The 10736-nt window shown below is 39.9% G+C and overlaps 1 non-coding gene across 1 annotated transcript; it reads right to left on the minus strand.

The window, feature by feature from the left end:
• Positions 1-6926: 6926 nt before the first annotated feature.
• Positions 6927-7094, minus strand: LOC114639296. The gene has a single exon (XR_003713986.1). It is a non-coding gene; the product is annotated as a U1 spliceosomal RNA (small nuclear RNA).
• Between the last annotated feature and the right edge of the window lie 3642 nt (positions 7095-10736).

Consider the following 10736-nt stretch of genomic DNA (forward strand, 5'->3'; position numbering starts at 1 on the left):
TCTCTCTCTCTCTCTCTCTCTCTCTCTCTCTCTCTCTCTCTCTCTCTGCCTCTACTATCTTCCTGGCTCCCCTCCCCATTCCCTGAATAAACTCTATTCTCTGCTATACTGGTGTGTGTGACTGGTTCCTCAGGGGGAAGAGATGCCTCAGCATGGGCCCGCTGAGACATTCCCTCCATCATTGGTCCCCTTTCCTTCATTGGTGCCCAGACTGGAGCGGATGTCTGCAGGTTTCCATCAGACCAGCACTCACTAGCCTAGTCTAGAACTGGTAAGCTTTCCCATCCCCCACTGGCCAGAGTAACCGTCCACATGGTCACAGGAAAGATTTCTTGAGCTAGAAGCTAACCCTGTCCTTTCCTGAACCTCATTCTAGGACTGCTCCCCTTGGATGAGACATTTCCCCTCTTCCTCTCAAGACAGTTTCTCGTGGCTGAGTGCCCCAGGCCAGGCCTGGACAGACTGTTCTCTCTGCCTCAGGAGCACTGGCTCCACCTCTAGTCCCCAGAGTGTCTCTTCCAGGGGTCAGCCTTTCCCATGCTTCTCCCCCTCCTCCTCCATCATCTGAGGCTGCCTGGACCCACTTAGTTCAGTTGGTTTACCTGAAAAGCAGCAGGTTCGACACCCTGCTTGCTCCCTTCCCTTCTGTGGTTCTTATCTCTCTGCTCTGGGTCTTCCCCTCCCATCCTGCCAGGGAACCTCTCTGAGACTTGCTTCCCCATGTGCACAACTACCTGCGCACAGAGCTTGGCTGCCTGACCATAAGACGGAGGTTTCCTCTCTCTTTCTGCCTGGGACATGTAAAGTGAGTGTGAATGCTGCCTTCTGCGACTGAAACAACTAACATGAACATTGCTGCGATATGGGACACACTTGCTTTTCCTTGCCCACTCAGACTCTAGCTGCCAGAGTCACTGGGCAGCCACTTCTGGAAGCTAGTAGGAAGTCCTGCCCTGTCGCTGCTGCCCACAGACCTGAATCGAAGCACCTGTGGCTCACAGCTCCAACCTGCCAGCTTTCTTATTCTAGTCCTAGCCAAATGTTTCTTTGCTAATACAAAAATGTGCTTTTCTCTGCCTAGGCAATCCACCAAAGTTACTTAAGACAGGATAGGAAAGGCTTTGTCTTAATACATTTTTACTACTGCTATTAAATTCTATTCAGTTACAACCAATCCTTATGGCTCTCAATCTTGTCAGAAGTCTGCTAATACTAACTTATATAGTTTATGGCTGACAGAATTCCCAAAGCCTCTAACAGTTGACCCAAGATGGTTTCAGAAGACTTTGGACACTGGACTCCTAGAAGATACAGCCTGGATTGTATGCAAACAAACGCAGTGGACTCAACTGGATGCTCTGAGTCAAATGACTTGTCTAAACCAAGGTAAGTCATTTCTCATGTCATGTGTATCCATTCCACAGAGAAAAAGCTCTGTGTCTTCTGTGCTTGGAAGCCAAACTGACTTCACCCAAGAGACTATGGAGACCATGGGAGCTGTTGGCTAGTGGACTCTGTCATTTTTTTAACATAATATATAACTGGTAGATTATTGTTTGCTCTTTCTCAGACTTCTGACTATATTGACAGCTAAGCTTTCACAGATATTATCTGTTACCTCATTACCTAAACTCAGTTGCCATCAATTAAATGCTTCCTATTTCCTCTTCTTGCTATACCACTGTTCTAGTATTATCTAAGTTCCTATAAACTTGCCTAACTCTAATAAAACATTCCACTATGCGATCCAGCAAAGGTTCGTCTTAAAGACTACTCATGTTAACTCATGCTGTTATTTCTTTTGTAAACTTATAAGCTACAGGAAACCCACTCAGATCTACCTCTTATGGACCAAATAGATGCCATCCAGATAAGTACATCTGCCTAAAGTTCCCATTTCCTACCTATTACAAAGGGTGGAATCCCTCTGGGTTTCAAGTGTACGTCTTAGAAAATTTTTCTTTCTCCCGAATGTACTTAATCTTGTTCCCCTCCCTACATCTTGTCAAGTCCAGGCACATCCAGAACAGCTTCAGAGAAGCAACCTCCAGATACTCCATCTCCTGCCACACACACAGCTGCTTCTACTGGACCTGTTCCTTCTGACCTATCCTCAGATGGCTCGATCCATAGACCCTGGACAGCTGGAAACAGCCAACTCTCCTAAGACTGAACAAACATCCCCCATACCCATTCTTCTAGGTTCCCCCTAGAGACATGTTACCCCCAATGCCAGCAGGAAGTAGCCAGATATCACAATGACCCTATTCCTGCTTCACCATCACCTCTTTCTAATTTTTCTTTTTTTATTAAACCAAAACGGTGGAATGTTAGTATTCTGTCTAAGGGCTCAGACAGTCTCTGATCTCCTCCTCAGAGAGATCATCCCCTGATTTGATGTCCTCACCTCTCTCCAGTCAGACAATGGGCCTGAATTTACTTCCCAAGTTTCTCAACTTCTGTCTAAGGCCGTACACATGCCCTGGCATTTTCATATTCCCTACCACCCTCAATATTCAGGTAAGGTAGAGAGAACTAACCACTCTTTAAAAACCACTCTTGTCACAGGAACTTCACCTTGACTGGGTAAAACTCCTACCTCTGGATCTTTTCAGGCTATGAGCCATTCCCAAGCCATCTCTCCTCATCTCACCCTTTGAACTCATGTATGGACATCCAGTTCTGACTCCTGGTCTTTCACCTATATGTTCCCCCCTCCCAGAACATCTGCTCACCCCATTACTTTGCCACCTCTGTTTTCTCTTGTGGGACTTTGCTGTCCACCATCTACCTCAACCACACACCGTCTCCTGTCCACTGCCTGTCAACATCGGAGACCAAGTGCTTCTCTCCCCTCCAGATCATCGGCCCTCACCTCTCTCCCCCAGATGGCAGGGTTTTTTTAAGGTGAACCTTGTGACCCCTACAGCTGCTAAACTTGAAGGACTCCCTCATTGGGTCCACTTGTCTCACCTCAAGCCTTTCACCTCTCCATCTAAAATCAACTCTTCTTCATACACGTCAACCCTAACTGGACTGTGCTCTATTAAGCTCCAGAGGATATCAAAATCACCCATCTTGTCCTCAATCCCAGAAAATGAGACTCCACTCTGGCAGCCAAGCTCGACCTCACTGAACTAGACATGTGTTTCTTGTCCTCCCCTGCTGTTTGTTTCTATCCAGGTCAGCCCTTACATCTGGAGGTTCAAGGTTCAAGAGACACCCACAGATAACAAACAGTCTTTCCAAACAGGGTCAGGAAACTGCTCCATAGCCGGATGCCAAGAACCAATCCAAATTGCCACTATCCCTATACCTGTTATCCCACCTAAATATTATGTTCTCTATACTTGTTTTTTTTCCCCAGATAGAAGATTATTGTAGAAACTGGCCAGACAATTATGGGGGCTGCCCATATTGGTCTTGTCAGATACATATGCTAGGTTTAGGAACCAACCACTGCAAGACTACCAACACTGCAAGACACTCATTTCTACATGCAAGACCCGAGAGATTCTAGCTGTGGTGCTTCAGAACTGATGGGTGCCAGACATCCTGACAGCTAAAGAAGATCTTCAACAGCTCTTCCATGAAGAATGCCATTTTGGGGGGAATGTGAGACCTCCAGTTTTGAGATTAAAAAAAAAACATATAAAAGCAGATACTCTCCCTTTTTAGCCATCCTCCTAGAATTATTTCTAACCAATTTATTAATCAGTTCCTGTTACAGGATTTCCAGTTGCTGTCCACAGAGGAGCCTGATACACACATCTACCACGTTGGCCCCATGGTGAAAAGCCAGCTGCTCCCCACAACGGACTACGCCCCTACATAGCAGAAAGTAGTTTAAGAGACACGACGCCCTGACTCCTCTTTCACCATCAGCTTCCCCTCCCCTTTTTTCTTTTTTTTATAATAATAAGAAGGGAGGTATGTTGATAACAACCCGAACTTGGTGACATCATATCCAGGTAACTCCCACATCGTTGCCAAGACAACCTCCGTATACTCCCAGAATCCACCTGGCCACCTCACCTGTACCTGGAAAAAGAGCAACGTCATCACTCATATAAATAGACAGAACTGTCTCTTCCTCTCTCTCTCTCTTATCTCCGCCATTCCTCCCATTTCTCTCCCCACCCTCAGCCCTCAATAAACCCCCTCCCCTCGTGGAACCGTTTGGTCTGGTGTTGTCTGTCTAAACTGTGGGCGCACCCAAAATCTTTCAACAATCAAACTCAAGTTGTTTAACATTGAGAGAGAGGTTAGAGTTGAAGACATAGTTTTCAGATGGTGTTACAGGCTAAAATCTAAACATAATCCAGGAATAGAATTATAATTCTTTAAATTAGGAATGTGATGGTAAAGTACTTTATCTAACTGACAATATGAAGGACTGGATGTTAATTGTGTATCATACTTGTAATGAACACAACTGTTACAGTCTTGTTCAATTTATGTCTAATTGAACAGAAAAGGTGAGATATAGAGGGAGGTTCTGATGCTAAGCTTCTGTTCCCTAATTGGTTTGTGGTCGATTAATAAAGATACTAGGGGCTAATTGCTGGGCAGAAGAAAAGAGTCAAGACTTCCAAGTCCCAGGCTAGATGGAGGAAGAGAAAGGGAGATCTTTCCATGAGTTCTCCATGCATCAAAGGGAGAAAAGGTAACCAACCATGTGAGATCTCAGAGGTCATAGGCCAGTTACACAGGTGGGAGATTAGAAACATAATTAAGTTGAGGGCAGATTTAGAGGGCTGAACAAGGAGGAGGTAACCAAGCATCTAAATCTGAGGGCAGATTTAGGGTGCTGAGCTAAGAGTGTTAGGAAGAGCATGCTAATGGCAGGAGATTAGAAGTGCCCAGAAGTTGAGGCAATAAAGCATGTTGAAAAATAATCTAATGTGTGTGTGTCTTTCATCTGTGGATGCAAGGGAATCTGAGCAGGGCTGGTAGCATTGTCTGCCCAGAGCTTAAAGCAGGGTAGCAAAAACTACCTTACAATTCACTGGTAACCGTGGAGATGTGTGTATGCATATCATCTGAGGACTTGTGACACGGAGGCAGTAGGATCATCATGAGTTCAATACTACTTCAGCTATATATCAATTTTGAGCCTAACTTTAACTGCATAAAACTGTCTCAAAATGGGAGGGGAGAACCACCAATAAATGTAATAAGAAGGAGCAAATTTTCTTCTAAAATTAGCAAATAATGACAATATCTAGTGACGATCTGAATATAAATGAACTTGTGGGGATAAATTCTGCCAAGTTTTATGTAAATGTCTGGGAAAAATTAGTCATTGTGTCTCCAAAGTTTAATTATGAAAAAATGTACTGATATCTTACTTATTCCAGCAGTTTCCTAATCGATACTTAAGAACCCAAATATGTAGTGTGTATTCGTGCATGTCTACATGAGAGAGAGAGAGAGAGAGAGAGAGAGAGAGAGAGAAACAGAGAGATAGAGAACAAGAGAGAGAGAAGAAGGGAAAGAATGAGAGAACAAGGGAGAGAGAGAGAGAGAGAAAGACAGAGAGAGAGAGAGAAAGCGTTTTCATGGAGCATGACTCACACTCAGACTCTCAGTCTTGGGAGTAAATGCCTTTATGTCCTTAGCCATCTAATGGTCTCCTAATCCTAAAATATTTTAAGTTCACTGAACATATACCCTTGGTGTTATTCAAATATTATATAGTTATTTAGAATAATGTTTAATATATTGCTTTAGAGAACTGTTAATGACCCCATGCTATACTTCTATTTGTAAAACCTATAACAGACTCATAAATTTGTATTTCTAACTTAGTTGTGGTGCTAAACTGTGACTTATACTCAGGTTTAATTTGTATAGAAGGACATTTTCTTTTCAATATCAGAAAGAAAAAGTGATTTCATGCTCCAATTTTTTTCACAACTCAAATTTTGGGCTTTCAAGTATTCTTCCAATATAACTTGGATTGTATTCATCTTTGTCTCTCCTGGAATGCAGACTTTTGTGTATGGGCTTATTTGTCGTTTAACACCACATCTGTCAATAGGACAATTCAGTTTATTGCTCCACTATTCACTGAAATAAACTGAAAGAAAATCATCTCAGTGGTAATAATTGTAATAATGGGGTTTCTAAGACAACTGCATGTTTTTATATAGGTTAAGATTTGGATTATTTGATTTCTTTTTGCCAGTTGTTTTACAGTGTATTTATTAGGAAGTTATATCAAGCAGAGTAGATTTTTGCTGCAGTTTTTCATGTTAAGGGTGCAGCTAAAATTAGTCTGAAGCACTGTGCAACACTCTTCCTTAAGCAGCTGCTTTCCAGGCTCTTCAGTCTCCATTAATACCCTCTGTCTCATCAGATTCGAAGCATTTTCCTTTTGTAGCTAATTTTTTTTCCAAATACACACTAACATTATGCCACAAAAGCATTTTGTAATGAATAGCTCATGTTTTACAAGGTTTAGCATATTCTTCTGTTATGTGTTTACAATGGCTACAGTAATTTATAAAGATTCCTCCAAGACATCTGTGGGAAACTGCTTTTTGATGTATACCCACATTGCCAGCAATTAACTCACTATTAAGACAGCATTGTTGGAAACATGTGTTAGAGGTTGGCTCTCTGGTCAACTCACTCACTTGTGGAGGAAAATATTCACCAAGACTGTGAGGTCCAGAACGAAAGAAATACTACAATTGGCCTCAATAGGAAACATAGCTTATAGGGGATTTTTTTTTTTAAATTAAGCTCTACTAAACTGTTTCCTAAAGAGGCTACTTGATTTTCTAATAACACCAGCAATGCCAGAGTGTTTAATTTCTTTATATCTTCTTTAACATTCAGTGTCTTCTGTTTTTATTTTATTTTATTTTATTTTATTTTATTTTATTTTATTTTATTTTATTTTATTTTATTTTATTTTTTCAGGGTAGATTGCAAATGCAGTCCCCAACTACCACAAATTACGCAGTCAAGTCTCTCTGAATTTGGGAAAATTGCAGGAGTCAGCACTTCCAGAGTGCAGTGAATAAGCCTCAAGTGGGAAAACCACCGTCAGGATCATAGCACCTATCTCCCCTGCATGGCTGTTTGGATTAGACTGTACTTAGGTGGTGTTTTTATTCAATTAAAAACATGATCACCATTGTACCCAGCTATCACATTCTTAATCATTTATCACAGAGAATTAGAAGCATGTAATTCCACAGCATCTGATCATGAATACGCACAGCAGCTTTTTCTGTACGAGACAAAGCCAGCAGCAATCTAGATATCCTCAACTGGTAAATGACTGCACTGAAATATTCTCTGCATTGGAGCAGCGCACAGCAACTTTGAATAAAGATCAACTAAGAGTTTGGCTTGAATTTGATTTCTTTGCCTCCTTCCTTTATTTTACTCCCTTTCCTTCCCTCCCATTCTTCTTTCATTCCATCTTTCCTCTTAATCATTCTCTTCTCCATCCATCTACTTCTCCCTTCTATCCAGTTTTTCAGTGCGGGAGCTTTTACCCAGAGCCTTACACATGATAAATATATATGCTCTATCATTGTGCCACACTTAAAGTTACTTAGAGGAGTTAGCTGCCTACAGGATCATGTCTCCATCATTATATTTAAAGAATGCTTTGAAATGACAACATTATTGTAATAGATAACAGATTAATTGTTGCCAGAGTTTTTGAATGAGCTGGGCATGGGCAAGAAATAGATACAGTAAGAAAAAAAAATCAGAAATTTGCTCCATGGTTATGACAATATTCTACACACTTGACTGTGTTGTTAGTTAGATATATGAACTAGCATAGGTAATGAACTTTCCTAGAATCAAATGCTGAAACATGTATACAACACAGAAGATCAGTCGCTATACCAATGATCATATACTGATTGCCATTATGATCTACAATACTATAAGCTGGTATAGTTAGGAGAGACTGGATAAAAAGGACATGAAATCTATATTTCCTTACAACCTCACAAGAATCTACAGTTCTATGCAAATGATTCAGTTTTTCAAAAGCCAAGAAGCGACTATGCAGTCATACATGGGTAATTAACAGGACATCTATTTTTAAATGTCTGAGGGAGTAGATGGCAAAGCATGTCTTCAGTACTCACACATAATTGTGAGAGTCAGTGTTGCAAGAATGGTCCATCTTAAATTCTCATAAAGCTAAAGGTAAAATAGATCCTCAAGTCCTTCTTCACTTTACTACTTTGCTTACATAGCAGCAAGTGTGTTTGCTTCTTAGTTTTATGTTCCTATATTAGCCAATGTCCAATTTGGAAAAAAGTTCTAGATTTTTTAAATTATGATGATGAATTTATTTCCAATAGATGATATCATTTAGATAAGGCCAGAAGTACCTGAGAAGAAACAAAAATGAAAACCAAATTGCTGATACCTAGAGATGAGACTGTCATTCATAGAGCAGATCAAGAGATATGGTAGACTCCACATGGGGATCAGAGGTAGTGTGCTTGCTAGCATGCAGCAGCTCCCAAGATTTAACTCTTCACAATAAAATAAAAAATAAAATAAAATAAAATAAAATAAAATAAAATAAAATAAAATAAAATCAAAGGAAAGGTTAAGAAAAGCAAAGAGGATGAAGATGGTGTTCAAAACCACTTGCTATCTGGTTCTAGTTCTAGGAGTGATGGGATCGAAGATCCTGTCCCGCTAGGTTTCAGTCACACAGAAGTTCAACCACTTTGTTTTGTTTTCAATATATCTCAATCACAGTTTGCCTGCCCCTCATACCTCTCAGTCACCATCCTTCCCTCCCCTCTCCTCCAGATCCATTTCTCCTTCATTTCCCTTCAGAAAAGAGCAGGCCTCCCAGGGATATCAACTGAACATTGCACAGCAAGACTAGGTACAATCCCTCATATCAAGGGTGAAGCAACCCAGTAGGAGATAAAGGGCCTCAAGAGCAGACAAAAGAGTCTGAGACACACCTCAACGCTCACTCTTACTAACAAAAGAATACCAGTTAAGGGGCCAAGGATACCAGGAGAATAAGGCCCACTGAATCAACTGCTTTCAAATGTATATGAAGCAGCTGAAAGAGAATAATCTCTCTTCCTGATTTTTAATTGCCCTAGTCACCTCTTACCAACAACCCATAGTTGTTTCCTAGCATACCTGGGCAGTATACTTTACAGAACCCAGGCTCCTGTGAGGATACATCAAACTTGCCACAGAGTGCTGTTCGTGAGGTTGAGAAAAACCAGGAGACAACCATGGGATATTATCTTCTGTATTTATTTATATATTGCTAAATTCGGACAAATAAATGTTTATGTAAAAATGGCTATATATATATAAATGTTGATAAACTATGGAAAATTTTCTATAATGAGATGTAGAGAAAAAAGGAACAATATAAAGAAGTTATGTACATTATGCTCTTTGAATCTGTACCTTGGACTTGTCATCTGTGCTTAACTTTATTCATAATACTGAATAAAACTTGAATATTTCTTCCTTGTTTTAATGATTTCTTTCTTCTTTTTAAAAGGAGTTCTTTTTTAAATATTTTTAATTAATTTTTTTAATATGTGAGAGTGTTTAGCCTACATGTAGGTTTCTGCACCATGTATTCTTGGTAAGCTAGAAGACAATGACAGATGTTCTAGAACTTAAATTATAGACAGTTATGATATTCCAGGTGTGGGCTGAGAACAGAACTCAGGTCTTCAGTCAGAGCAGCTGATGATGCTAACTGCGGAGCAGTGTCATCATCACCACGTATCTCCCTTTAATGGATAAAAGCTAGTCCTAAGCAGTTTGCATCAACCACACAAGATTAGAGGTGCTTAAGAGATGTAAAAGGCAAGTGTATCTGGTTGTTTGCACAATATCAATTTCTAGATCTTCAATCTTTCTATTTATCATTTGCCTTAGAACTGATATCTGGGGGAGATGACTCAATGGTGAAAGGGTGTGCAACAGTAAAAATCTGATATCAGGTCCCAAGGATACACGTAAAGTCAAGTTCATAGCATGTACCTATAATCACAGCATTCCTCACCCTTTGTGTGAGACAAGAGGCAGAAAATGAGAATCTACAAAAGCTTGTAGGCCAGTCAGCACAGCACACATACTGGTGAACAAAAATAGACACTGTTTCTAATGAGATGGGCAAAGAGCTTTTTGAGGTTGTCTTCTGTCCACCATATAAACTCTATAGTGCATGCATACCCTTATTCAAACATGTGCACGGGAACAGTGCACATAAACACACATTACACACACACACACATAGACAAACACATGCACACACAATGTACACACATACAAATACATACACAACAAGTAAATTGATAAATGAATAATTTATTCCTGCATTGATTCCAGAAATGTATAAGTTTCACTTTGGTACCCTTTCCTGGGTGATACAATTTTTAATTTTTTAGATTAAACTTTTATGTGTTTATTATTTATTTATTTGGATGAAATTTATTTATATATTTATTATTATGGATAAAATATTTTAATTCATTTTAAATTCTAGGTGAACTATATGTTTGTATTATTTCAAAGCACTTTATACATTAATAAAAATGCATCAGGATTTTAGTATAAAAGACATATCTATAAACACAGAGCTGGTGAGATATCTGAGATTGCAGAATTCATTTTTTTTAATTTTTTTATTGGATTTTTTTATTTATTTACAATACAGATGTCGTTCCATTTCCCCCTTTCCCCCTTTCCCCTCCCTA

Source organism: Grammomys surdaster, unplaced genomic scaffold (genome assembly GCF_004785775.1).
Source record: "Grammomys surdaster isolate TR1022 unplaced genomic scaffold, NIH_TR_1.0 125692, whole genome shotgun sequence".
Lineage (NCBI taxonomy): Eukaryota > Metazoa > Chordata > Mammalia > Rodentia > Muridae > Grammomys > Grammomys surdaster.